This window comes from Apium graveolens, chromosome 3 (genome assembly GCF_009905375.1).
Source record: "Apium graveolens cultivar Ventura chromosome 3, ASM990537v1, whole genome shotgun sequence".
Lineage (NCBI taxonomy): Eukaryota > Viridiplantae > Streptophyta > Magnoliopsida > Apiales > Apiaceae > Apium > Apium graveolens.
Genome location: NC_133649.1, coordinates 242,560,141 through 242,584,638, shown reverse-complemented (window position 1 = coordinate 242,584,638; position 24,498 = coordinate 242,560,141). Strand labels below are relative to the sequence as shown.

Here is a 24,498-nt window from a genome sequence, read left to right as displayed (position 1 = left end):
GCATAGGTTCATGTACATTGTGCATGATTAGTGGGTAACTCTAACAGTTTTATTTGCCCTATGTAATCAAAAGGAATAACTTGTGCTTAAATCATTGTGTTGTCAATTTCTGTAGACATATGGGAACTCAACATAATTGATGACTATTCAACTTCTATCTTAATTGTGGATGCTTGGTAGAATGGTATTAGTACAATGAAAGTTGGCTTTTATCAGTTTCATGTTATTCGATTAATATCATCACTGTCACATGCTAAAGGTAATAACAATGGCTATAGAAGGAAGTAATAATGAAGTTGTGATCTCATGAGTGTTTTATTATTGATAAATTGAAGTGTTAGTTAAGTGATTAATTAAGTAGTTAATTATAGTTAATATTTAATCAATAATTTTAAGTGTTATTGTCTTAACATTGAGAAGTAATCATACATTGGTGAGTGAGTTTAATTAGACAATAATTTAGTCTGAGTCTCTGAGGGAACGAACTAGAAAGTATTCTATATTACTTGCGAACGCGTATACTTGCGTGAATATTAGTGCGTGTTTTCGCCCTAACAAGTTTTTGGCACCGCTGCCGGGGACTCGGCGTATTTGTTTAGTTTATGTACTTACCATCATTGGTCATTAGGACTCAATGATTAGGACGTAGTAGTTACTTATTTTTTCCGGTTGTGTTTCAGGTACTTTAGCAAGCGTTTATGCAAACTCGTTCTCGTGCTCGCAAGAGGACTTTAGATACAGCTGAGGAGACAGACGAAGTTCTTGATATTCCGGAGAAGTTAGATTTTGAGGATTCAGATTCAGGAACTGAGCAGAAAGAACCAGTAAATATGGGAGATCGTATTGTTCAAGCTGATCCAGCTCTTATGGATTTTTCTCGGCCTAAAATTGATGACATTCAGTCAAGTTTCCTTCATCCGGCTATTCAAGCTAACACCTTTGAAATCAAGCCGGGCACTATTCAGATGGTGCAGAATTCTGTTTCTTTTGGAGGAGCGGCAACTGAAGACCCCAACATGCACATAAGGAATTTTGTCAAGATCTGCAGCACTTTTAAGTATAATGGCGTGACTGATGAGGCTATCAAGTTGAGGCTTTTCCCATTCTCACTGAGGGACAAGGCTAAAGACTGGTTACATTCTGAACCAGCTGGGTCCATCACTACGTAGCAAGATCTTGCGCATAAGTTTCTGGTGAAGTTTTATCCGATGGCAAAGACTGCTGCTATGAGGAGTGCTCTTACTCAGTTTGCGCAGCAACCTACAGAATCTATGTGCGAGGCTTGGGAACGCTACAAGGAAATGTTGAGAAAATGTCCACATCATGGAATGCCAGATTGGAGGGTGATCACTGGTTTCTATAATGGTTTGGGGGCCCAATCTCGGCCCATGCTCGATGCAGCAACTGGAGGCGCCTTATGGGATAAAAGCTATACTGAGGCGTATAATCTTATAGAGACGATGGCTGCAAATGAGCATCAAAACCCAACTCAGAGGATGACGTCAGGCAAGGTAGCAGGTATTCTGGAAGTTGATGCAGCCACCGCTATTGCAGCCCAGCTCCAAGCGCTATCAATGAAGGTTGATTCTCTGGCTACGTATGGAGTTAATCAAATAGCTATGGTTTGTGAGCTTTGTGCAGGTTCTCATGCTACGGATCAGTGTTCTCTTGTCAATGAATCTGTTCAGTATGTGAATAATTATCAGCGACAACAGCAGCCTGTGCCAGCGACCTATCATCCTAACAACAGAAATCATCTAAATTTCAGCTGGGGGAATAATCAGAATGCTATTCAGCCACCATATCAGCAAGGAGTGAGTAAACAGTTTAACCCACCTGGATTCCAGCAACCACAGCAGTATGTTACAAGGTAATTATATCCTCAACAGGGAAGTGCAGCTGCACCTACTAGTGCTGATTTTGAGGAACTTAAGCTGTTGTGCAAGAGTCAGGCGGTTTCTATCAAGACCTTGGAAAATCAAATCGGTCAATTAGCCAATGCAGTGCTCAATCGTCAACCTGGCACTCTTCCCAGTGACACGGAAGTACCAGGCAGGAAGGAAGCTAAAGAGCAAGTCAAGGCTATTACCTTAAGGTCTGGAAAAGTAGCTGATACTGAAAAGGCAAAAGAAGTAGAAGCTGAAATTAGAGGTGAAGAATCTAAGCAAAAGGAGAAAGCGGCGGAACCAAGGAAGACTACTGTTGAACACACTCTGCCTGAGGCTAATACAGGGGAGAAACAGCTCTATTCTCCACCACCTTTTCCTAAGAGATTGCAGCAACAAAAGTTGGATAGACAGTTCGGGAAGTTTCTGGAGGTGTTCAAGAAACTTCACATCAATATACCTTTCGCTGAGGCTCTGGAACAAATGCCCAGTTATGCGAAGTTTATGAAGACTATTCTTTCAAGGAAGGTGAAACTGGATGACCTTGAAACCGTTGCTCTCACAGAAGAATGCAGCGCTGTTCTGCAGCAAAAGTTACCACCAAAACTGAAAGATCCAGGAAGCTTCACCATTCCTTGCACAATTGGCAATCTGACGTTTGACAAGTGCCTTTGTGATTTGGGAGCAAGCATTAATCTGATGCCGTTGTCGATCTTTAAAAAGCTGGATCTGCCTGATCCAAAACCCACATACATGTCGCTACAATTGGCTGACCGTTCCATTACTTACCCAAGGGGCATAGTTGAGGATGTGCTCGTCAAGGTGGATAAGCTCTTCTTTCCAGCAGATTTTGTTATTTTGGATTTTGAGGAAGATAAGAAAATTCCCATAATCTTGGGAAGGCCTTTCTTGGCTACTGGCCGTACCTTGATAGATGTGCAAAAAGGGGAACTTACTATGCGGATCCAAGATCAGGATGTGACCTTCAACGTGTTCAAGGCAATGAAATTCCCTACAGAAGATGAGGAGTGCTTAAAATTGGATGTGATTGATTCTGCGGTTACTTCGGAACTCGATCACATGCTAATGTCTGATGCATTGGAAAAGGCCTTAGTGGGGGATTTTGACAGCGATGATGAAGATAGCAACGAGCAATTACAATATCTGAACGCTTCTCCCTGGAAGCGAAAGCTGGACATACCATTTGAATCTCTTGGTACTTCTGACCTTAAGAACGCTGAAGGGAAGCTCAACCATCAATAGAGGAAGCGCCTACCTTGGAGCTCAAGCCATTACCTGAGCACTTGAGGTATGCTTTTTTAGGTGATTCATCTACGTTACCTGTTATTATTTCATCTGACCTTTCAGGTAGTGAGGAAGACAAGCTCTTAAGGATTTTGAGAGAATTCAAATCGGCTATAGGATGGACCATAGCAGACATCAAGGGGATAAGTCCTTCATATTATATGCATAAAATTCTGCTAGAGGAAGGTAGTAAGCCAACTGTGGAACAGCAGCGAAGACTGAATCCCATCATGAAGGAGGTGGTGAAGAAAGAAATTCTGAAATGGCTAGATGCAGGCATCATTTATCCTATTTCTGACAGCTCGTGGGTGATCCCCGTACAATGTGTACCTAAGAAGGGAGGTATCACTGTGGTCGCAAATGAAAAGAATGAGCTCATCCCTACTCGAACAGTTACAGGATGGAGAGTATGCATGGATTATAGAAAATTGAACAAAGCCACAAGGAAGGATCACTTCCCTCTTCCATTTATTGATCAGATGCTTGACAGATTGAGGGGTCATGAGTATTTTTGTCTTCTGGATGGTTATTCCGGGTATAATCAGATTTGTATTGCACCAGAGGATCAGGAAAAGACTACCTTCACTTGTCCATTTGGCACGTTTGCTTTGCGAAGAGTTTCGTTTGGGTTATGTGGCGCCCCGGCCACCTTTCAGAGATGTATGATGGCTATATTCTCTGACATGATTGGAAATAACGTCGAAGTGTTCATGGATGACTTCTCCATCTTTGGACACTCATATGATGAATGTTTAAATAATCTGCGCGCCGTACTCAAAAGATGCGTGGAAACTAATTTGGTGCTCAATTGGGAGAAATGTCATTTTATGGTGCGTGAAGGCATTATCCTTGGGCATAAGGTCTCTAGCAAGGGTCTGGAGGTGGACAAGGCCAAGGTGGGAGTCATTGAAAATCTTCCCCCACCTAATTCTGTGAAAGGAATCCGTAGTTTTCTTGGTCATGCGGGTTTTTATCGGCGATTCATCAAGGACTTTTCAAAGATATCTAAGCCGTTGTGCAATTTGCTTGAGAAAGATGTGCCTTTCAAATTTGATGATGAATGTTTGGCAGCATTCGAGACTCTCAAGAAGAGTTTGATCACTGCACCAGTTATTACAGCACCAGATTGGACAGAACCGTTTGAGATGATGTGTGATGCAAGTGATTATGCGGTAGGTGCAGTTCTGGGACAGCGCAAGAAAAATCTCTTCCATGTGGTCTACTATGCGAGTAAGACTTTAAATGGTGCCCAATTGAACTACACCACTACTGAGAAGGAGCTTTTGGCTATAGTCTTTGGTTTTGAGAAATTTCGATCTTATCTGCTTGGTACGAAAGTAACAGTATTCACTGATCATGCAGCTATTCGCTATCTGGTTTCCAAGAAGGATTCAAAGCCGAGACTCATTCGTTGGGTGCTTTTACTTCAGGAATTTGAGTTAGAGATCAAAGATAGAAAAGGTACTGAGAATCAAGTAGCTGACCATCTCTCTAGGTTGGAGAATCCCGATTCTACTTCACAAGATAGGACGTTGATCAATGAATATTTTTCGGATGAGCAGTTGTTTGCAATTCAGGAGGAAGAACCATGGTTTGCAGATATTGTAAACTATCTCGTCAGCAATATAATGCCTCCTAATTTGACATCCGCTCAAAAGAAGAAGTTTTTGCATGAGGTGAAGTGGTATACGTGGGATGAACCATATTTGTTTAGACAGGGAGCTGACCAGATAATCAGGAGATGCATCCCGTTCTGTGAGATGGAGGGGATATTACGAGACTGCCATTCCACGGTTTATGGTGGACACTATGATGGTGAGAAGACGGCAGCTCGTATTCTGCAAGCAGGTTTTTTCTGGCCTACTTTGTTCAAGGATGCTCATCAGTTTGTTTTAAGGTGTGATCGTTGCCAAAGAGTGGGAAATTTGTCAAGGAAGGATGAAATGCCATTAAATGTGATGCTTGAAGTCGAGGTCTTTGATGTATGGGGAATCGATTTCATGGGGCCTTTTATCTCGTCTGGCAATAATCAGTACATCTTGCTGGCAGTCGATTATGTCTCAAAATGGGTCGAAGTTAAAGCTTTACCGACAAATGATGCAAAGGCAGTGCTAAATTTTCTTCATAAGCAAATTTTCACAAGGTTTGGAACACCTCGGGTAATCATAAGTGATGAAGGATCGCATTTTTGCAACCGTAAGTTCACTTCTATGATGCAGCGTTATAATGTGAATCATCGAGTAGCTACTGCCTATCATCCGCAAACAAATGGTCAAGCGGAAGTGTCTAACAGAGAGATAAAGCGCATTCTAGAGAAGGTTGTTTGTCCGTTAAGGAAGGATTGGTCTTTAAAGCTCGATGAAGCTGTTTGGGCTTACAGAACAGCATACAAAACTCCACTTGGGATGTCACCGTTTCAGTTGGTGTACGGTAAGGGATGTCATCTACCTGCGGAGCTTGAGCATAAGGCCTACTGGGCATTGAAGAAGTTGAACCTGGATTTAGATGCAGCTGGTAAGAAAAGAATGCTTCAGCTTAATGAACTTGATGAATTTCGACTTCAAGCGTACGAAAATAACAAAATGTATAAGGAAAAGGTGAAGAGGTGGCACGATAGGAAGCTACATCCAAAGTTATTTGTGCCAGGGCAACAAGTTCTCTTATTCAACTCTCGGCTCCGACTTTTTCCTGGGAAGTTAAAATCAAGGTGGTCTGGACCTTTTATTATCAAAACTGTGTTTCCACATGGAGCGGTGGAAATTTTTGAGAATGATCCGGACCAAGCATTCAAGGTTAACGGTCAGCGGTTGAAGCACTACTATGGGGACATGGCAAACCGAGAAGTGGTTAGTGCCATTTTGTTGACTACTTGAGAAGGGTACGAAACGTCAAGCTAATGACGAAAAAGAAGCGCTGCATGGGAGGCAACCCATGAACTGTTGTTACAGGAACCCTTAGAAGTTAATAACCTATCCAAAAACACAAAAAAAATCAGAAAATAGGGGCTGCAATTTTTTTTTTCCAGTGACCCCCTGAGCGCCCGCTCAGCTTTGCTGAGCGACCGCTCAGTTTTGCTGAGCGACCGCTCAGGGGTCGAGTACCAGAATTTTTTTTTCAGTTCAGGAAAAAAAAAACAAACACAAAAATAGTTTTAGCCCATAAACCCACGATTTGTTCCCACTACCCCACCATTTTACTCCTTAATCCCCAAACCCTAATCTAATCCACACCCTATATATACATACATCTATCCTACATATCTCCCACAAAACTTCCTACACTTAAACCCTCTCACAAACATCAAAAATCAGTTCTTACACACTTTTATTCACGAATCAATGGCACCCAAGAGAGCACGCACTATTGACAGCAGCAGCACAGTTCCTACTGCTGATTCATCGAGGGGTACTGCTGCAAGGCCTCGGTTAACTGACAGAGCTGCGGAGGAGGAGTACACTAGGCTGTTGGGGAAGCCGATTCTGAAGGAGAGGGGGTTTTTACCATCGGGGAGGGATGGTGAGTTGCTGCCCATGATTGCAGAGAAGGGGTGGATAGCTTTTTGTGAGTCACCCGAAGCAGTACCGATGAGCGTTGTTCGCGAGTTCTACGCGAACGCGAAGGCCGAAAAGAATGGGTTTTCTGTGGTCCGTGGGTTGACGGTTGATTATCATCCTGCGGCGATTCGCCATGTGATTGGACAGCGAGAGAGGAAGCCCGAGGAGGAGAACTGGAATGAAAAGACTGTTGAGGATTTTGACTTGGATTTGATTTGTGCGACTCTCTGTCGACCGGGCACAGTTTGGACCTGCAGGACCGGCACTAATGAGTATCGTCACTTTCCGGCGATCGCCATGAACAGGTATGCCCGTGCATGGAATGCATTTATTTGTGCTAATATTTTGCCTTCTTCGCATGCACACGAGGTCACAGTTGAGAGAGCACAGTTGTTGTGGGGAATTCTGAATGAGGAATACTATGTGGACCTTGGTGAGTTTATCTACCAAGGAATTCTGAAGTTTTTGAGGGGAGCGAAACATATGAACATCCCTTATGCATCTACGGTTACGAAGCTATGCCGAGCAGTGGGGGTGAACTGGCCGGCTCATGAGCAGTTGCAGTTGCCAGCAGCTCCGATTAATTCTGGCACTCTGAATGGGATGCAGGAGTGGACCGGTGGTGAGCCTGAGGAGCATGGGTTGGGTTATCATCTTCCAGGAGGGCGTCCAGCACGAGGTGCTATTATGGCTAGGCCAGGGCGTGATGAGGCTGGTTCTTCGAGAGCTTAGGAGGGTGCTGGGATGGTTGATGCCCAGTATAGGAGGCTTTCACGGCGGATGGATGCCATGTATGAGACGCAGAGCAGGTTTGCTCAGGAGCTCACCCTTGCGTTAGGGACTGCTTTTCGAGGCCTTGGAGCTGATATCCAGTGGCCAGTTTTTGGTGAGGACTCTGCATACCCGCCGCCTGATACTCCACCCACTGAGGGTGATGATGATGATGACTCCGAGTAGGTATACCCTGTGTTCCTTTCTACTACTTTCACTGAGGACAGTGAAGATTTTTAGTTTGGGGGTGGTAGTTAAGGAATATTGTGTGTGTGTCATTTAGTTGCATATTCATGATAATTTAGTTCATATAGTTGCATAATTTATGCCATATAGTTTTTTTTATGAATGTCATGTAGCTCATGCATTTACCATGATCCCTTTTGCAATAATTTATCGACTGAATTGTGATATTGATGCGAGTGTAGTGATAGCATTAAAGTGATATTAAGTTGTGTAGGTTGATATGCATGCTAGAAACAATTGTAAGTCCATTAAGTCTTAGAGAATGCGTAAGGGCTAGATTGTTGTTATGATTTGGTTGTTTTCAAGGTCAATCTACTTATTATGCTTAGAATTCGATTATAGGTTCTTAGTGATAAAGAGATGAAAAAGAAAAAATTTTGGAGAAAAAAATATGGAAGTTGTTGCTAGTTGTGGCTAGGCGTCAAATGGCTAGTAGCCGGCTTGCATATGGTGCGAGTAGTCTAGGGTTGAGCAAGATGGAGCGAAACGCACTTGCTCAGAAGTATAAAAAAAAAGAATTGCATAATTGATCAAGAGTGGGCTCTTTGGTATTCGAGTTATTAAGTTCTTAGGGGACTTTGTGCCTAGTGACCTAAGGCTTTTAGAGTCTGGGATCCGCTAACCTAACGCTCGTTACATGGATACCATTGTATAAGTCTTTTGTGGACCTCACTCATTGCACGGTCAAATAAGCATTTGAGTTGTAAATAAAAAGCACGATTTCGTAGTAAGCTCCAGAGTTCTTGTAGTGTTGTATATCACTTTGTGCCTAGAATTTTTTATTCTTTGTATAATCGTAGGATTGCCTTGAGGATAGTCTAGTCATAGTAATTGGTCTAGTTCCGAAGCATATCTGTTAAGCATTTGCACACACCACGTTTCTGGCTGTATGTCCGTTTGCATGAGTTTATTGATCTTTAGTTGTCTAACTGCATTCGTTGAGATATGACAATTTGGTTGGTTAATTGTAGTAAGGGGGATCGCTGCATTTTCATATAGATTGCATTCATGCATGTTTTTATTTATTTTTGAGTCTGTGACGCTTGAGGACAAGCATCGATTTAAGTTTGGGGGTGTGATAAGTGGCATTTTATACCACTTAGAGCGTCTTAAAATGGCTTAAATTGGTGTCTTGAAATCAAGTATTTTGTGTATTTGATGCGTTTTTCTAGTGTTTATGCATTTCAGGGGTTTAGTTGCATTTCGGGGGAGGAATCATCAAGAATAAGCCTTGGCATGTGTTCACCATTGCGAGAGGGAAGAAACGGGCAGATTACGGCGAAGAAACGGAGCGAAATCAGAATTTTTCCAATAGAGGTCTGAGCGCCCGCTCAGCATTGCTGAGCGGCCGCGCAGGGTCGGGAAAAAAAACAATTATTTTAAGACTTCTACTTCTGTTTGGTTTCCACTTCTATGTAATCTGAGTTTTATGTAACTATTATATAAGTAGATTTGAGACGTTTTCACAAGGGTGGATTGAAGAAGATTGTGTTTTTACGCAAGGAGCGAAGGAGATAAGGAAGAAGACCGATTTAGCACACCGCAACGAAGAGGAAGCATATTTTCTTGTGATTCTTGTTTCGTTGTAACATTGGATGCTAGTTTTCTTGCTTGGAACTTATTTACTCTTGTGACGTACTCTGTTTTAATATAATTAGTTTAGTTATTATTTTCTTGTGTTTGTTTATCATGATTTCATATGAACCCATGATGACGATAAGTGCTATTATGGGCTAATCGTGATCATGAGGTTGCAACGGATTTATTATGGAATTCTTTAGTTAATTGTTTAATACTTTAGTGTGTGATGATTGCATGATATCTAGTATTGGTTGTGCATATTCGTCTTATGTGCGTCGCGAACATATAAGATAGGGTGTTAATCTCTTGTGAAGTGACGGTGGATCTTGAGATTTAGAACTTGCCATGCTAGCATAGGTTCATGTACGTTGTGCATGATTAGTGGGTAACTCTAACAGTTTTATTTGCCCTATGTAATCAAAAGGAATAACTTGTGCTTAAATCATTGTGTTGTCAATTTCTGTAGACATATGGGAACTCAACATAATTGATGACTATTCAACTTCTATCTTAATTGTGGATGCTTGGTAGAATGGTATTAGTACAATGAAAGTTGGCTTTTATCAGTTTCGTGTTATTCGATTAATATCATCACTGTCACATGCTAAAGGTAATAACAATGGCTATAGAAGGAAGTAATAATGAAGTTGTGATCTCATGTGTGTTTTATTATTGATAAATTGAAGTGTTAGTTAAGTGATTAATTAAGTAGTTAATTATAGTTAATATTTAATCAATAATTTTAAGTGTTATTGTCTTAACATTGAGAAGTAATCATACATTGGTGAGTGAGTTTAATTAGACAATAATTTAGTCTGAGTCTCTGAGGGAACGAACTAGAAAGTATTCTATATTACTTGCGAACGCGTATACTTGCGTGAATATTAGTGCGTGTTTTCGCCCTAACAAATATACACAGAGTTCCAGTTTATAACTGTATAAAAATATCGTTGCAAGGTGATCTCATATATCTAACCTTGTCTCAACGTTTTTCTGAAAATCTTTGTCATGCATAAGATAATCATTTACTAGATATAAGTTGAAAAGATGAAGTTACAAGATACTCCCATATACTTATATCTTTTTCGAATACTACTTGAACTACCACCGTTCAAGTTATAATTAGTTTCAAAAGTTCATCACACAGATGAGACTACAAGAAAAGACTTGGATATATTCAATCTTTGAAATATCATTATAAATAATGAAGTTACGAGATATTTCATTAAGTCCCGATATATTTATACACCTATATATATATTTCATACACTCCTTGAAAACCTCTGTTATGAAAATTATAAACAGAGTTGCAATATCCAATAAATTTGGAAAGGAGAAAACCTTGGCATAAACCTGATATCTTGCTGATCAGGCAAAGATACCAATAAGTAACCTTTTCTACTAGTAGATGGACGAATTCCCCACTGGTCATCACCGTGGCCGCAATAGGACCTTATGCTGGACTGCCATTCAGCCACTTACGTATTTGATGGACTCCCACTGAGCCACTTACACTTTCATGGACGCCCACTGAGCCCATGTTGCTTATGCCGACTCAATAGATAGACTTACTTCCCGAACGTTAGGTAAGTAATCAACTCATTTATCAAAACAGCAACCTCGTTGCGCATATAAAATACACCACAGAGCCGGATCCCTTAGGTTTTCAGCGAGTATTTAAATCTCCTTTGAAAGGAAGATCTTAAATATAAAAATGAGTTTTGGGATCCGCTCTAACTTTTAAAATCATTTTGAAGACTCGAAAACATTTTTAAGAATGTTTGGAGTAATGCTGATTTAATGAAATAATCAGTCCCGATATATTAGAAAATATCTGAATATTATTATTTAAATAATATTCCCATAAGGATAATCTCTATATAAACAATTTGAAGTAGAAGTTTTAAAACTCTTACTTGGAATGAATATTAAATAACCAAAGATATACTTATACGAAAGTGCTATCTTTATTTGAATAATCAAAAATAAGTTTGATTATCGAAACATTATTCTTTAATAAAATAAAGAATAATATTTAGTAAATAAGTGGAGTCATAAGTCCTCAAATGAATATTCAAAAATAATATTCATTAAATAAAATAACGGAGTCATAAATCCTCGAATGAATATTCAAAATAATATTCATTAAATAAATAAAATAAAGTTATCGAATAAACCTTATTCGATTAATAGTTTTGAAAACTATAACAATATATATATATATAAATATATATATATATATATATATATATTATACTCGGGAACATCGACTCCCGGTTTAGAAAAATGTTCACCTTTGGGTCCCCTATACTAAGGGTATACGCAACTACTGCTTATCTCTAGCATAGGTATTATGCAGTTTATAAGCAATTGAATCAACAATTAGATATCAAGATTACGAAACAGACATGCATATATACCATATCACATGCTCCAATATATCGCAAGATTTGCTAATAACAATCATGCACTTATCAAAAGATAATGCATATACATATATTTACATCACAACAACAGTATAACGGGTAGAAAATTTGCCTGAGCGACTGGGGGTGATAAATGGCTTGGGACGAGTCTGGTAACCTATAAACAATATATAAGTTGGAATTAAACTAAAGTCGCTTATGAATCTATACTTTAACCAATTAGACTCTAACACTCGCTTTGCGCTCAACCATTCTCTTAAGTCGCTCGGGTACCCTCGGCTCCACCATTTTTAATAAATTAACCATTAAGAGTTTTAAGGCGATTCTTTCGCGAGTGCCTTACCAACTGCCTAATACACTTTACATAAATGTTTCATACTCCAATTAGTCATTTAAGGTCTTTAACCAATGTTTCAAAGTAAGGCGAGGGGTAATGGTTCGTTTGCGAAACGCCGTTACTTAAAACGGTCGTTTCTCCTAAACCGTACATCGGATTCAAACGAACCACATTTCAAAACGAAGCTCGTAACATGAACTATCTAATCATGGCATTGGTCAAAACCTGACAGTGAGTTCTTGGGTCCTGATGTTAAGAACAAAACAGTCTAAAGTAAATCGGACATTACGACGGCTATGTTTACGCGATTACCAATTTTTATCCTACTCCAAATCAACCACCAATCAACCTCAATTCAACCATACAACCCAACTCCATACATACAATGCTACAACAGCCCCAACAACTCAATATTCCCAATTTTATACTACTTCCCAACATGAACTAAAAGCTTTACTTAAGTTCTTTAACTAATCAACAAGGTTTACAACTCCAAACACATCACAAAACCAACACATCACAAAACCAACACATCTCTAAATACATAATGATCAAGCTTCTCATGAACCATACCAAACAAAAAAGCTCTAAATATACAAAAGTAGGGCTAGGGTATGAGATTATACCTTCCTTGGTGAGTAAAAGTAACTAAGGAGCTTGGAATCACCCTTGAAAGTCCTTACCAAAGCTTAATCTAAACAAAAACTCAAGAACAAAATTTTAAATTCTTCAAAAACACTATTCACCCTCTTCTTCCGTGAATTTTAGGAAGAGATTGTGAAGGAATTTGAAGCTTAAACTTATAGGATAGCTATATCTATGCATAAGGACTCTTAGATAATTACCTCACTAATTAATGAAGCTTGGAACTTGGATTTTGTTTTTTTTCTTCTTGAAATGGAAAAGAGGCCGAGAGCTTTGTTGCTTGAAATGGGAACTCAACTTGTGTTTTTGGTGAAATGATTTGTTGGTTGGTTGTTTTTGCTTTTGTTTTAATTATTTACCTTTTAACCATGGTGATTTTTGTGTGGCTTGAAATCAACCACACTTCCTTCCCTTTTGGTCAAGCTTAGGTCATTAATCCTATGTCATCTTCCCACGCTTGTCCTCTTCTTATTGGTTTGATGACATCATCCTCACTAACCTCTTTGATTAGCTTCTAATTATTTGGCTAATGACCGCTGATCTGTTATACGGTACGCTTAACTTTCGTTTAAATCCTTTTTATCCTGTTACCTTATACTCAATTCTTTCGGTATTTGGTGGATTTTCGGGAAAAATCAAAGTGTTCAAATTTGGATTCTGACGATCTTTACATACACTTATAGTAATAACCCCAATTTTTGGAAATTTTTGAAACCCTTATGAATAGTGATTTTGCAGATTATGCTGAATAAGAAAACTTTTCATGCCACACTATGTAGGGGTTCTGTTATTGATATTCTGAGATTTTATTAGTACTCTATATGGTATATAAGTGTATGTAAAGATCGTCAGAATCCAAATCCGAACACTTTGATTTTTCCCGGAAATCCACCAGATATCGAAAGAATTGAGTATAAGGTAACAGGATAAAAAGGATTTAAATTTAAGGATTTTAATAGAGGATCATAAAAAGGAATATAATGTATTGAGAAAGGTTAAGGGAACCTAAGTAATAAGATCCCGGGTATGATCCCTCAAACGATAAACGAGAACGAAAGATAAGCGAACCGTATAACAGATCAGTGGTCATTAGGCAAACAATTAGGAGTTAATGAAGGAGCTCAGGGATGATGAGGTCATCAAACCAATAAGAAGAGGGCAAGTAAGGGATGATGACATAACAAGGTGACATAAGCATGACATAAGGGGGAAGGAGGTGTGGTTGATTTAAAACCACACAAAGTTCATGGTTAAAAAGGTAATTAACCAAAATCAAGCTAAAAATAACCAACCAACAATCATTTCACCCAAAACACAAAGATCATTTCATTTTCTTCATCTTGCTCTCGGCTTTTCTTCTTTTCCAAAGAAAGAAAAATCAAAATCCTAGTTCCAAGCTTTGTTAAATCACAAGGTAATTATCCAAGACTCCTTATGCATAGTTATGGATATCCTATAAGTTTGAGCTCCTAAATCATTCTCAATCTCTTCCGAAAAATCATGGAAGAAGATGGTGAATAGTGTTTTTCAAGAACTAAATTTTTTGTTCTTGAAGTTTTGTTTAGATTAAGCTTGGATAAGGACTTTAAGGGTGATTCCAAGCCATTCTCTTGAATTTCCACTCTCCAAGGAAGGTATAACCCCTCCAAACCCTAACTTTATTTGAGTAATTAGGTTTAGTTTTGTTGTTATAATTCATCAGAGGTTTGCTAGTTGTAAATGTAGAGATTAGTTGATTTTGTGAAGTTTTTGGAGTGGTAGTTCTTGGATTGTTGATTAATGAACTTAAGTGTAGTTAAATTCAAGTTTAAGAATAAGTAAAAATTGTTAATGTTGAGTTGTTGGGGCTGTTATGATGTAGTATGGATGGAGTTTTGATTGGGTTGTGATTATGGATTGATTGTGGGTTGAATTAGAGTGTTTTAAATTTGGGAAATCGCGTAAACATAGCCGTCGTAATGTCCTATTTACTTTAGGCTGTTTTGTTCTTAACATTAGGACCAGAGAACTCCCTGACAGGTTTTGACCATTGCCATGATTAGATAGTTCATGTTACGAGCTTCGTTTTGATATGTGGTTCGTTTGATTCTGATGTACGGTTTAGGAGAAATGGCCGTTTTAAGTAACGACGTTTCGCGAACGAACCATTACCCCTCGCCTTACTTTGAAACCTTGGTTAAGGACCTTAAATGACTAATTGGGGTATGAAACATTTATGTAAAGTGTAATAGGCAGTTGGTAAGACACTCGCGAAAGAATCACCTTAAAAATCGTAATGGTTAATTTATTAAGAATGGTGGAGCCGAGGGTACTCCAGCGACTTAAGAGAATCAGTAAGCGCGAAAGCGAACGTTAGGACTCTAAATGGTTAAAGTCTAGTTTCTTAAGCAACCGGGGTTTAATTCCGACTTATGTTGTTGTTCATAGCTTATCATACCCACTCTAAGCTTAAGTCTATCCGGGAGCACTCAGGCAAGTTTTCTACCCGTATAACTGTTGTTGTGATGTATATGTGTATATGCATGATCTTGTGATAAATGCATATTTGTTATTAGCAAATTCTTGCGATATATTGGAGCATGTGATATGGTATATATTCATGCCTGTTTCGTATTCTTGATTTATATATCTGTTGGTTCAAATGCTTATTAGTTGCATAATACCTATGCTAGAGATAAGCAGTAGTTGCGTATACCCTGAGTATAGGGGACCCAAAGGTGAACCCTTTTCTAAAACCGGGAGTAAATGTTCCCGAGTATATGATATATATATATATATTTATATATATATATTGATATGGTTTTTAAAAACTATTAATCGAATAAGGTTTATTCGATAACTTTATATTATTTAATGAATATTACTTGAATATTCATTCGAGGACTTATGACTCACTTTATATTATTTAATGAATATTACTTGAATATTCATTCGAGGACTTATGACTCACTTTATATTATTTAAAGAATATTACTTGAATATTCATTCGAGGACTTATGACTCACTTTATATTATTTATTGAATATTATTTGAATATTCATTTGAGGACCTATGACTCCGATTATTTACTGAAATATATTCTTTATTTTATTAAAGAATAAGGTGTCGATAATCAAACTTATTTTTGATTATTCAAATAAAGATAGTACTTTCGTATAAGTATATCTTTGGTTATTTAATACTCATTTCAAGTATAAGTTTTACAACTTCTACTTCAAGTTATTTATATAGAGATTATCCTTCTGGGAATATTATTTAATAATATTCAGATATTTTCTAATATATTAACTGATTTATTTCATTAAATCAGCATTACTCCAAACATTCTTAAAAATGTTTTCGAGTCTTCAAAATGATTTTTAAAAGTTAGGGCGGATCCCAAAACTCATTTTTATATTTAAGATCCTCCTTTCAAAGGGGATTTAAATACTCGCTCAAAACCTGAGGGATCCGGCTCTGTGGTGTATTTTATATTCGCAACGAGGTTGATGTTTTGAGAAAACAGTTTGATTACTTGCCCAATCTTCGGGAAGTAAGCCCATCCAATTGAGTCGGCATAAGCGACAGGCCGGGGTACGGTCTATCATAGTGTAAGTGGCTGGGTGGCAGCCCATCAACGCGTAAGAGGCCGGGTGGCGGTCCAGCACAAGGTCCTAATGAGGCCAGGGTGATGACCAGTGGGGGATTCATCCATCTACTAGTAGAAAAGGTTACTTATTGGTATCTTTGCCTGATCAGCAAGATATCGGGTTTATGCCAAAATTCTTTTCTTTCCAAATTCATTGGATATTACAACTCTGTTCATACTTTACATGACAGAGGTTTTCAGGAGATGTATGAGATATATATATATATATATAGATATATATATAGATATCGGGACTTAATGAAGTATCTCGTAACTTCATTTCATTCAATGATATTTCAAAGATTGAATCTATTCAGGTCTTATCTTGTAGTCTCATCTATGTGATGAACTTTTGAAACTGGTTATAACTTGAACGGTGGTAGTTCAAGTAGTATTTGGAAAAGATATAAGTATATTGGGGTATCTTGTAACTTCATCTTTTCAACTTATATCTGGTTAATGATTATCTTATGCATGACAAAGATTTTCACAAAAACGTTGAGACAAGGTTAGATATATGAGATCACCTTGCAACGATATTTTTATACAGTTATAAACTGGAACTCTGTGTATATTATACATGTCAGAGGATTTCAAGGATTGTGAAAAGTATATAGGTATAAATATACTGAATATTTTGCGACTTGGTCGCGTTAAGATATCAGCTTGGTTCATTTCTTCTTGACCAAGACTTTCATGAGTACTATGAGAATGCTCATATATAGTTAATCATTATACATATTATTTTGGTGGGCTTGTTGCTCACCCTTGCTTTCTTCTTTCATCACACAATAACAGATAGAAAAGATGAACAGGACCAAGCTCCCAATTCGCAAGCGGATAGGAAACGTTCCGCAGTTTCCTATAGGCGCTGATGTCGCTGTAGCTGAGGTAGGAACTACCAATAGGCCAGGCATTCAACTTTTGATACACCAGACTTATGTATCTTTATCAATTATAATAATGGCAAAGAAATGTAAATCTATTTAGAAACCCTTTTAAGGTGTAATGGCATATAATTTTGGAATAAAATGACTCGTGTTATTTTTGGATATTCATCTCTGAGACTATAACTTGTGGTATGTATGTTTATTGTGGGGTCACAGTACAGAGTAGGTTATTGTTTATTAAGATTGGGTGTTATTAAGGGAAATGGAACTCGTGACAACCCGGATCCCCGACCCCGAATTTGGGGGTGTTACAGAAATGGTATCAGAGCCAAGCGTTATAAACCTCAGAGATGATGTGACGTTAAGATAATAAGTTCACTAAGATAATAAGAACTCTTGCCAAGTTCATAGTCGGGCTACCTAACGTAGTACTGACAGTTAAAACCCTTATGGGAACCCTTATAAATATCATGATAGAAGCGTAGTTCGTTATCGTATATGGTAGCGGGACTCCGAACCCTGAGGTTGAGGAGCAACAACGCGATGATGTTTTATTACTTATTGGAGATCAGATTATGGATCCGATAGAGCGTCCTAACGCGAGATCGGATGATGTTCATATTGAGGATGTAGCGGTTGAGGATGTTGTCCTAGAAGGGATAGTTGCTGAGAAGGATCCCATGGAGGATCCTGACAAGAATGAATAAAGGACCATTGATGAATTGATGACCATTGTTAGGTCGACTACCAGAGGTAGGATTGGTCGGTCACTACCGGAGGTTCGTTCAAGTTTGTAAAGATAGTAGCCCCCTTTAACGCGGCTTACTCGTAAGACTGAGAAGTTTGAATGGGCAGAGAAATGCGAGAACAGCTTTCAAGAACTGAAGCAAAGATTGGTGATGGCCCCTATGTTGGCATTGCCGGATGGAAAAAGGAGATTTTGTGATTTGTATTGACGCTTCGCATAAGGAATTAGGGTGCTTCTTATACAGCATAGCAAGGTAATCGCGTACGCGTCAAGACAATTAAGGGAATATAAAATTCGATATCCCCACCCATGAGCTTGGGCTCGTGGCAATAGTTTTGTCCTAAAGATTGGAGGCACTACTTGTATGAAGAGAAGTGCGAGATTTACACAAGCCATAAGTGCTCTAGTGCATTTTCACGCAGGAAGAGCTCAATATGCGCCAGAGGAGGTGATTAGAGCTAATCAAGGATTACGATTATGAGATTCTTTATCATCCAGGGAAAGCCAAAATGGTGGCTAATGCCCTTAGTGTAAAGGAGAGATTCAAGATGATAATGTCTTTGGGAGAGTTGATAAGAGATTTTGAGAAAATGGAAATAGAAGTGAAGGTAACCGGAGTCAGTACCGAAAAGCTGTTTGAGATTGCAATACAGACCGAATTATTGGAAAAGAACATATTGTGCCAGAAAAAGTGATGAATGAAGGCAGAGAGCCAACAAATAGATATGGGATTAATACCGAGAAAGATGATAAGGGAATAATGAGGTATTCCTATAGAATTTGGGTTCCAAATGTTCAAGAGCTTAAAGATGAGATCTTAGATGAAAGTCATAGTTCAAGGAATAAGATTAAGGGCAAACCCTGAAGGTGATAGTCAGGGAGGACGCCATCAAGATAGAAGGAACCCATAACATAATGAAGTGGAAAATGAGGATTTTAACGTATAAGATAACCCCAAGTATGGGAGAAGGATGAAACATTTCATACTAAGGAAACAGAAAGTCGAGTAAGGAAAGGAGACCCGAGACGGTAGTCCTATACGGCAATTCATGGACCTGTCTAAAAAGAACTTAGACTATTATCCCCAACCACCACCTTGAGGAAACAATGCGGTAGGAAATTCTTTCATGACCTTTAAATCGCTAAGCTCTCAGAGTTCCAAGGAACATAATGGTTAAAGCCGTGAAGATTGTATTATGATTTGAAAGATTGACATTCCTTCTGATGACAGTGCAATACCCAACTGTAATAGTAGTTTGGTAAAGGTTTAATTCGTATAATCGCCATGAGCGGACTATCTATCTCAGAAGATACTATCTTGAGATAATCCAGGAACATGTTTCAAAAAGGACTAGATGAACCCTTGAGTTAAGTCTTCTATTTAAGGCATACGATTAAGAATGGTATTAACCTGCTATCGTTGCTTTGACTGAAACTCTTCTGCAATTTTATCTACTTCATGTCATGAAAGTACGTCAGAGTTTGGAGTGTTCTTCACGAATTATGATTGGTGATTATGTTAACTCCTTAAAAGTATTCTATACGACATGTATGGACTCCGTATGGTTAGATATTAAGATTTCATGGAAAGTGAATGATGACAGTAGGTCAGTGGTGGACCATAGTAATGCAGCAATGATTCTGCGAGTAATGAGCTGATTACAACCGTAAGAGTTGTATTGGAATGGATGTTGAGATTGAGTACCACTAATCGGGTTGTGGTAGTGTATAAGTTATCATTGATAGACTAATTAAGTAGAGTATCTACCTATTGAATATTTATTCCCTCTTATGAAAAGAGAGTCGTATTACTATATGAGGAAGGTTGCGGTGCAAGCATAGAATTTTAGTAGCGATGATGTCTAGAATGAGATCCCAGATTCGATTTTCGATATCGAGGGAGTTTCAAAGGTGATTGTGTATAAGCTCGAGGAAGAGCATGGGTCCATAGAATGATGGATGGAATAGCAAAAATATTTAGGCATATGAAATACGATGCTATAATACTTGATGTTGATATAAATACATATATATTTTGTTCTCCTATGACAAACCTCTATAGTTCAGAGGTAGATTCCAAGCCAGATATTTTGTGGCAGTATATTTCTACATATATACAATTCTCTTCAATTCGTTCTTTTCTCTCCTTTTCATTTCATCTAAGCTGAGAAGAACAACCCTTCCAGAAGGGGAGGTATTGCCGAATGACTATCTGTCTGTGTGATAGAAGCCTAGTAGGATACCACATGTTGTTTAATTGCTTGTCAAGTACTAAAGGCTGGCCACCTTCTGTACTAACTATGCAATAGAACAAGTGTTCATGATCATAGTGATCTCTCAATAAATTCTTTTACTTCTATACGAAGGACCAAGCTTTCGAAGATGGAGGCATCTAGAGATGAAGTGGTACCAAGTAAGGTGGTATTCCGATTCTAACGCGTCCGTGATACTAAGGTTGACGCGATTATTAAAAGGTTATAAAACTTTAGCAAGTAATGGTATATCTAGAATAGTATCTTGTACGGAAGATAGTAACGATTACGAACTGGAAAAGAATGGGTATTGAGAAGCAAAAGCTATAGTGCTAGAAGCTATGATGAAATTCTGTGCAATAGACTTGAAAGAATTTGGAATGATCACTTAACGCGGATTGAGTTTTCTCACGACAATAGATCGTATGTCAGGTATCGAGATATCTCCTTATGAGATCCTTGAGGGAAGACAATATTGATCTCCCTTATGTTAGGATGAAGTTGTTCTAGGGCAAGATGCTCAGACCCGCAGTAGTCCAAAGGACCAAGGATATAATAGATCTAATCAGAGGACGGCTGGTAGTAGCCCAAGATGGACATAAGAAGTATGTTGATTTGACACGAAAGGACAAAGAATAGGAAGTAGGGGACCTAGTGTTTTTAAAGGTATCCCCTTGGAAACCCTTGGAAAGGATTGATGAGATTCGGAAAGAAAGGAAAGCTAAGTCCACAATTTGTCGGACCCTTGGATATATTAAGACGTATTGGGAAGTTAGCATATGAGCTAGCCCTACCCGCGAACATGTAGCAAGTTCATAACGTGTTCCACGTATCAATGTTAAGGAAGTGTAATTCGGATGCCAGACAAATAGGGGCGTATGAGCGCATAGACATGCAACCAGACGTAACCTATATGGAGCAACCAGGACGGGTTATAGATTGAAAAGGAACAAGTGCTTAGGAGAAGGGTTATCAAACTAGTCAGAGTTGGTGGTAGAACCACAATGTGGGAAAATTGACTTGAGAGTTAGAAAGTGCAATGCTAAGAAAGTATCCCTATTCATTTTCTATCTGATTCCGGGACGGAATCCTTTTAAGGAGGGGAGACTGTAATAACCCCAATTTTTGGAAATTTTTGAAACCCTTATGAATAGTGATTTTGCAGATTATGCTGAATAAGAAAACTTTTCATGCCACACTATGTAGGGGTTCTGTTATTGATATTCTAAGATTTTATTAGTACTCTACATGGTATATAAGTGTATGTAAAGATCGTTAGAATCCAAATCCGAACACTTTGATTTTTCCCAGAAATCCACCAGATTTCGAAAGAATTGAGTATAAGGTAACATGATAAGAAGGATTTAAATTCAAGGATTTTAATAGAGGATCATAAAAAGGAATATAATGTATTGATAAAGGTTAAGGGAACCTAAGTAATAAGATCCCGGGTATGATCCCTCAAACGATAAACGAGAACGAAAGATAAGCGAACCGTATAATAGATCAGCGGTCATTAGGCAAACAATTAGGAGTTAATCAAGGAGCTCAGGGATGATGAGGTCATCAAACCAATAAGAAGAGGGCAAGTAAGGGATGATGACATAACAAGGTGACATAAGCATGATATAAGGGGGAAGGAGGTGTGGTTGATTTAAAACCACACAAAGTTCATGGTTAAAAAGGTAATTAACCAAAATCAAGCTAAAAACAACCAACCAACAATCATTTCACCCAAAACACAAAGATCATTTCATTTTCTTCATCTTGCTCTCGGCTTTTCTTCTTTTCCAAAGAAAGAAAAATCAAAATCCTAGTTCCAAGCTTTGTTAAATCACAAGGTAATTATCCAAGACTCCTTATGCATAGTTATGGATATCCTATAAGTTTGATCTCCTAAATCATTCTCAATCTCTTCCTAAAAATCATGGAAGAAGATGGTGAATAGTGTTTTTCAAGAACTAAATTTTTTGTTCTTGAAGTTTTGTTTAGATTAAGCTTGGATAAGGACTTTAAGGGTGATTCCAAGCCATTCTCTTGAATTTCCACTCTCCAAGGAAGGTATAACCCCTCCAAACCCTAACTTTATTTGAGTAATTAGGTTTAGTTTTGTTGTTATAATTCATGAGAGGTTTGCTAGTTGTAAATGTAGAGATTAGTTGATTTTGTGAAGTTTTTGGAGTGGTAGTTTTTGGATTGTTGATTAATGAACTTAAGTGTAGTTAAATTCAAGTTTAAGAATAAGTAAAAATTGTTAATGTTGAGTTGTTGGTGCTGTTATGATGTAGTATGGATGGAGTTTTGATTGGGTTGTGATTATGGATTGATTGTGGGTTGAATTGGCGTGTTTTAAATTTGGGAAATCGCGTAAACATAGCCGTCGTGATGTCCGATTTACTTTAGGCTGTTTTGTTCTTAACATTAGGACCCGATAACTCCGTTCTAAGTTTTGACGATTGCAATTATTAGATAGTTCATATTACGAGCTTCGTTTTGATATGTGGTTCGTTTGATTCCGATGTACGGTTTAGGAGAAACGGCCATTTTAAGTAACGACGTTTCACGAACGAACCAGTACCCCTCGCCTTACTTTGAAACCTTGGTTAAGGACCTTAAATGACTGATTGGGGTATGAAACATTTATGTAAAGTGTAATAGGCAGTTGGTAAGACACTCGCGAAAGAATCGCCTTAAAACTCGTAATGATCGCCTTAAAACTCGTAATGGTTAATTTATTAAAAATGGTGGAGCCGAGGGTACTCGAGCGACTTAAGAGAATCAGTAAGCGCGAAAGCGAACGTTAGGACTCTAAATGGTTAAAATCTAGTTTCTTAAGCAACCGGGGTTTAATTCCGACTTATGTTGTTGTTCATAGGTTATCAGACCCACTCTAAGCTTAAGTCTATCCGGGAGCACTCAGGCAAGTTTTCTACCCGTATAACTGTTGTTGTGATGTATATATGTATATGCATGATCTTGTGATAAATGCATATTTGTTATTAGCAAATTCTTGCGATATATTGGAGCATGTGATATGGTATATATGCATGCCTGTTTCGTATTTTTGATTCATATATATGTTGGTTCAAATGCTTATTAGTTGCATAATACCTATGCTAGAGATAAGCAGTAGTTGCGTATACCCTGAGTATAGGGAACCCAAAGGTGAACCCTTTTCTAAAACCGGGAGTAAATGTTCCCGAGTATATGATATATATATATATATATATTTATATATATATTGATATGGTTTTTAAAAACTATTAATCGAATAAGGTTTATTCGATAACTTTATATTATTTAATGAATATTACTTGAATATTCATTCGAGGACTTATGACTCACTTTATATTATTTAATGAATATTACTTGAATATTCATTCGAGGACTTATGACTCACTTTATATTATTTATTGAATATTATTTGAATATTCATTTAAGGACCTATGACCCCGATTATTTACTGAAATATATTCTTTATTTTATTAAAGAATAAGGTGTCGATAATCAAACTTATTTTTGATTATTCAAATAAAGATAGTACTTTCGTATAAGTATATCTTTGGTTATTTAATACTCATTTCAAGTATAAGTTTTACAACTTCTACTTCAAGTTAATTATCTAGAGATTATCCTTATGGAAATATTATTTAATAATATTCAGATATTTTCTAATATATTGGGACTGATTTATTACATTAAATCAGTATTACTCCAAACATTCTTAAAAATGTTTTCGAGTCTTCAAAATGATTTTTAAAAGTTAGGGCGGATCCTAAAACTCATTTTTATATTTAAGATCCTCCTTTCGAAGGGGATTTAAATACTCGCTCAAAACCTGAGGGATCCGGCTCTGTGGTGTATTTTATATTCGCAACGAGGTTGATGTTTTGAGAAAACAGTTTGATTACTTGCCCAATGTTCGGGAAGTAAGCCCATCCAATTGAGTCGGCATAAGCGACTAGGCCGGGGTACGGTCTATCATAGTGTAAGTGGCTGGGTGGCAGCCCATCAACGCGTAAGAGGCCGGGTGGCGGTCCAGCACAAGGTCCTAATGAGGCCAGGGTGATGACCGGTGGGGGATTCATCCATCTACAAGTAGATAAGGTTACTTATTGGTATCTTTATCTAATCAGCAAGATATCGGGTTTATGCCAAAATTCTTTTCTTTCCAAATTTATTGGATATTACAACTCTGTTCATACTTTACATGACAGAGGTTTTCAGGA

The 24,498-nt window shown here is 38.0% G+C and overlaps 1 non-coding gene across 1 annotated transcript; it reads right to left on the bottom strand.

The window, feature by feature from the left end:
* Positions 1 to 1,223: 1,223 nt before the first annotated feature.
* On the bottom strand, positions 1,224 to 1,330 carry LOC141715712 (small nucleolar RNA R71). Its single transcript, XR_012572464.1, has one exon. It is a non-coding gene; the product is annotated as a small nucleolar RNA R71 (small nucleolar RNA).
* Positions 1,331 to 24,498: the final 23,168 nt, after the last annotated feature.